Consider the following 6,000-nt stretch of genomic DNA (forward strand, 5'->3'; position numbering starts at 1 on the left):
GGCTACTATCAAAGAGCAATAAATGAAATCTTCCATAATTTAATTGGAGAATCTATGGAGATTTACATTGATGATATGATCGTCAAATCAGAAAATTTTGAGTCATTTATAGGATTTGAAGTCTGCGTTCTACCAGATGAGGAAATACGACTTAAAGATGAATCCGGGTAAATGCGCTTTTGGAGTATCTGCAAGAAACTTTCTGGGTTTTCTGGTGCATAAGAGAGGAATCGATATTGATGCAAACAAAGCCAAGACAATTATGACAATTCGTTATCCTAGGTCGGTCAAAGAGGTTCAAAGTCTAATTGGGAAGGTAAATTATTTGCGAAGATTCATTACCAATGCTACAAGGAAAATTAAGCCAATTACAAAATTGTTACAAGAAAAGGCGTCCGACCTCGTCTGGGGGACCGAACAACCTAATGATTTAGAAACCATCAAAACAGCTTTGGCTGAACCGCCCCTCTTGATGCCTCCAAAAGGGGTCCGGTCCCTTAAGCTCTACTTATCAAATACTCATTGTGTGGTAAGTTGTTTTTTGGCACAAGATTGAGAAGATGGAAAGGATAGGATGATTTATTACTTGAGTAAGACTCTAACTAGGCCTGAGTTGACTTACACCATATCAGAAAAAATGTGTTATTCATTGGTATTTGGATGTACCAAGCTGGAACATTATTTACTCGTAAGATAGAAAAAAGTCATTTCCAAGGTAGATCTGGTCAAGTTGATTTTACAGAGACCAACCATGCAAGGAAAATTAATGAAATGGACAATTAAGTTAGCTCTATTTTTGTTAACATACAAACCGTAGAAGGTTGTCAAGGGACAAGTGGTCGTTGATCTCTTAGCATAGTTCACAGGGGAAAGGCAAGAAGACATGAGGCTTACATCGTACATGGGTACACCTACATGGTCTATGCTCTTTGATGGATCTAGCTCGGGGGAAAGATCGGGTGCTGGTGCGATCCTGGAAGGACCTTATGGTCAGATAATCAAATTACAATTGCAATTGGACGCAATGACCCATAATTATGCCAAATTTGAAGCCTTGATTTTGGGGCAAAAAGCTTTGGTTGCCAAGATGGTCCAGTCCGTTGTAAGACGAGAGGATTCACAACTGGTATTGATGTATTTTTTCAACAATAAAAAGTAAAATCTAAAAATAAGAAAAATATCTTCGAATTTGATACAATTAGTGCCCGAGATTAGAAATTTGTAAACACTGTAGAATACATAAATAAAATAGGAAAATATAAAATACAGACTGAAAAATAAAGTGTTGATCCCCAAAAGCAATTCTTGTGAATTTGATGTCGATTGAAGATGGTTTCTTAGGTCAGGATCAGACCTATTGAAAACCCTTTAAAGAGACGGTTTGAACCGCCATCTGGTCGATTACAGTAACGCTGTCAACCGCCCAAAAAGTTCTCTTCTGTCGACACGTGTGTTAACCGACCCATCAAGTCAAGCCTTCAAAAACTGCTCACCAGTTGAAACTTCCCCTCACTATCAGAAACTGCTCTCTCACCCGACCTGCACATTGGATATTTCCTTACCCGACCTGTTCATGTCCGACCTTAGTGCCCGGCCTTATTACGTCCGACCTGATCCTGCCTCGTCTCCACACCAGACCTTATCATACCCAACCCTGGAACTCAGCCTGATTGCGCCCGACCTCGGTATCCGTCTTTATCGCACCCGACCTTTGAGCTTGACCCGACCAGGTCCGACCTCATTGTCCGTCTTTACTCTGTCTCATTCCTTGCATCCGACCTTGTTATACCTAAGCTCCGTACCCGACCTGATCGCACCCGATTTTTGCACCAGACCTTGTTACTCCTGAGCTCCGTACCCGACCTACTTTTTCCCGAGGCAGTTTCTTCCTTAAAAAAAAAACATCTATATTCGGACTTTTGAAAGCCCATTAAATTTGAATAAATCTTAACCTAATTTGGTAGGCCCATTCTCGAAAAACCCTACTTACCATTTTTTTTATGCTCAACAACTTGCCTCCTCTCGCCGAAACGTCACTCCTTGAACTGCGGGAGACGTGACGTTTAGGGGTTTGCAGAGTGTGATCATTACACTGCTCCGCGTGAAATCGAGGGGTTTATGTAAAACCCTTCCTTCGCCCTCTCAAACCCACGCACTCAGATTTCTAAAAATTCTTCTCTGTTTCTTCATCCAATTGCCTCATCTGAAGCTTTCTTCCTCTTCGTCTTCTTCACCTTGACGCAAATGGCTAACCAATATGTCCCCGCTCTTCCTTTCGATGGGGCTGACCCTTCAGTGCCTTCTATAGCTTCGAGGGTTCTCACCCCTACCATACGCCCTTACTGCACCACCACCGCAGACGCTGAGCGTTTGAGATCCATCATTTCTTAGGTTTCTCCAATCATTGTTAACAATGCTGCGTTCAAGCCAGAACATCTTCTGGACAGTATCAAAACTCACCTTACTGATCCAAAAGACGCTTATCGTAAATGGTATGCGAGGCTTCTCCCCCACTTTGAAGAACAGTGGAAAAACCAAGGGATTGACAAAGCTATCCTCCTCTCAACGCAACCTCCCCATCTTCACGACAAGGCCCTATTGGCGATGGCAGCCTTTTGGCATTCTCAAATGGGTGCTTTTCTTCTCCCTGCGGGTCCTATCGGGCCAACCCTGATGGACGTGGCCATTATCGCACACTTGCCAATCGTAGGCAACGATCCTGTTCTAGTTTCTTTCGGGGGTCGAGAACCATCACCCAACCACACGGGTTGGGCCCTGGCCAAGCTCCCTGAGAAAGAAAGGGGCTGGACTAACTTTGTTAACAAATACCAGGGTGAGGAAGGCACCCCTGTTTCTGAATTGGAACATACGGCCTTCCACATTTTCTGGCTCAGCAGGTATATCTTCTTCCTTTTTTAATCTCTTTCGTATTTTCGAAGTTGGGTATTCTGGTTGAATTCTTTTCTTTTCTTTACACATACATCATTCTTTCCCCTTCTAAACTTGTTCTCTCTACTCAAGTTGATCTGGCTATTCAACTAGCTTGCGGAAAATTTTTTTCGTTGGGTACCCTTTTTTTAGCTAACCTTTTTGAGCGTTTAACCCGAGTGAGCATCCGTCTAACCGATACCAAAAAAACAGACACTGCAGCTTTGGGACCATTCTAGTTTCTAGAACTGTGGCTCCATCTGTATTTCCCCTCTGCAATCTTTGGCCGACTTCCTATTGCTCTAAACCCATACAGGTCCATTGGTTATGCACTAGCTAGATTAACCCCTAATTCCTCCTATCTGTATCCATCCGACCCTGTCATCGCCCAAATTCTAACTGAGGATCGTAGCAATTCCCGCTTCTATGTCTACGAAACTATGATACAATATTCGACTTATCTTTTTTTACTTCATCCCGACACATCTCATCCTTAAACTCATCCCGATCCTCTTCCTCATCCGACCTATTCTTTTTCTTGGGATGTTGCCATGAAACCCCAATCTCTGTTTTCAAGTAAGAGGTCGGACAAGAAAAATTGCAGATTATTTTATACTTACAATTATCAACCCTAATTTTTGGCCCGACAGTTCTGTTGTTGTCAGGGCATACCGGGACCATTGGCCCGTCCTCACCAGATATCCCAAAGTCCAGAAGGACTAGTGATTCCCGAGCTTATCCCGACCTATGTTTCCCATCTCACCGACTATATCACCTCCAACTCATACTTACCTTTCTGCCTAAAACCTTCAGCGACCGAAACTTTCCCTGCTTGGTTGTCGGCCACCTGGTCTTTGATTGCTCCATCGACCGATCAATTGGTTGGGAGACTTGCCCCACCTCCAGTCTTGGCGCTTGGCTCTCCTCGATTGGCTACTGCTCCAAGAAGAAAAGGGCAGGCGTCTGCTGTAGGCGGGTCTGGGGCAAAGAAGCAAAAGCAGAAGGTCACCCCTACCATTGACAGGGAGGCTATCAAAGAATATTTGGCATCTCTACCAGTAGACACCAGCGGGATGCCAAAATATTTGAGGAAACAATTTGGTAAGTCTATTCCCTTATATATGTTATTTTCTGCATAGACCTTTCTTAACTTAAAATCTTTTTTTTCAGAGGGTCCTTCATTGCCGCCGACCACTGTCCCATCTATTTCTCAACCGACTGAACATCAACCGACCATATCTCAGCCGACTGCAGCGCAATCACCCATCAATCTGACTTCGTCTCAATCAACCACCGTCCCGACCACAGACCAACCAACTATGATCCCGACCGCCGGCCAACCGACCTCGGTCCCGACCGCAGACCAAACAACTGTGGTCCCGACTGCAGACCAGCCGACCTTGGTCCTGACCGCAGACCAGCCGACCTTGGTCCCGACCGTAGACCAACCGACTGTGGTCCCGACCGCAGACCAGCCGGCCTCGGTCCCGACCGCAGACCAACCGACTGTGGTCCCGACCGCAGACCAGCCGACCTCGGTCCCGACCGCAGACCAACCAACTGTGGTCGCGGCGACGCCCGATCAACTCGTTGCTTTCCCCGATCAAGTTGCGGAACCATTACAGGTAACTATTAGAATCTTTCCATATTTTTTTTTTTTTTACAGAACCTCTGACACTTGTAATTTATTCCAACCAGGAACCTATTGTAATTGCGGTGGTACCCGAACCTGATCAGGTCGTAGAATTGCCCGACCCGGTCGTGGCACCACCCGACCAAGCTGCTGCCGTGCTACCCTTGCAACCAGCCGCTCAACCAATCGATGAGGTTCCTCATGTTGCTCCTCAACCAGTCCAACCAAACCTACTGCCTCATGATATAGAGGAAATCTCCTCTTCGAAGTCGGGCGAGGCTTCCGTCAATTTTGCCCCAAGGGGTTCGGTTAGTATTCTTCTTTATCCATTTTCTAATTTTCTCCCATCCGTTCTTGCTTAACACTCTTCGTTCAGGAAATGGAACTGGCTATCACTCATCGTCTTCAACCAGGGGATGAGTCGGTTGCCGGCCCGACCACTCGTCATGATGCCTCCGCAATGTTCCAACTCATGGCCCCTTCCGAAGCCACGAACGCCCTAAATCAGGTAAACTTTTAACCTTACATCGTAAAGAGTTCACCATGGCTCCCCAACTTACTATCTTCCTTTTGCTTTAGGCTGCCCAAGAGATGAATATTCTGGCTCAAGTAAACCTCATGACCTCCATCAGAGCTATTGTAGAACGCTGCGCCTACTTGGCTTTTGTCGACTTGAATGTAGCCGACCTCTCGGCACTAGTTCAGGTCGCAATAACTCTGTTGGTTCAGCCCACCTTGGAATCAGGAGCTTCCCCCGTCCTTGACCGGATGATGGCCAGGATCACCGAACTTCAAGCCGAACTGTCTCTGATCCGCCCCCATCATCCGAGGCCACTTCATCTCAGCCGACTGCTGATCCGACCAATCTTGAGGCAAACTTGAAGAAGGTCGATCAGGACCTTAATCTTGCTAAGGCCAAACTGGACGAACTCCGACAAGCGCGGCATACGTTAGCGACTGAGATCTCCCAAAAGACGGAAGAACTTAGACGCCTCCAGGAACAACTGAAGTCCTTGGATGATAGCATCCAGGAAGGGAGTCGTCTGGTTGAGGCACATTGCTTTAATCAAACAAGTCTCTGCGAGCAACTCCAGACAGCTATACAAATGAGACTTGTCCAGAGACACCAGGAAGCTTACCAACGTCGGGCCGTCAAATCAGAACTAAAGTGGACCGATCTCTGGACCGCTTTGAGAGCCCTGCTTTCTTTGTAACCCAACACGACTTGTATAGATTTCCAGACTTAATTTATAAATTTCCTATTTTCAGAACATAGATCCTATGTTCCTTGTGCTTATACTAAGTCAGACATCAAATACAGATCCATATTTTTTGCATATTTAATAAACCACCTAAAATTAGATATCACAATACCTATATAAACTCCTTACCTTTTACTGCAAACGCCAATATTATCTTTCTCATCATAACTCAACATG

Source organism: Andrographis paniculata, unplaced genomic scaffold (genome assembly GCF_009805555.1).
Source record: "Andrographis paniculata isolate CXL003 unplaced genomic scaffold, ASM980555v1 Contig54END, whole genome shotgun sequence".
In the NCBI taxonomy this organism is placed as follows: domain Eukaryota; kingdom Viridiplantae; phylum Streptophyta; class Magnoliopsida; order Lamiales; family Acanthaceae; genus Andrographis; species Andrographis paniculata.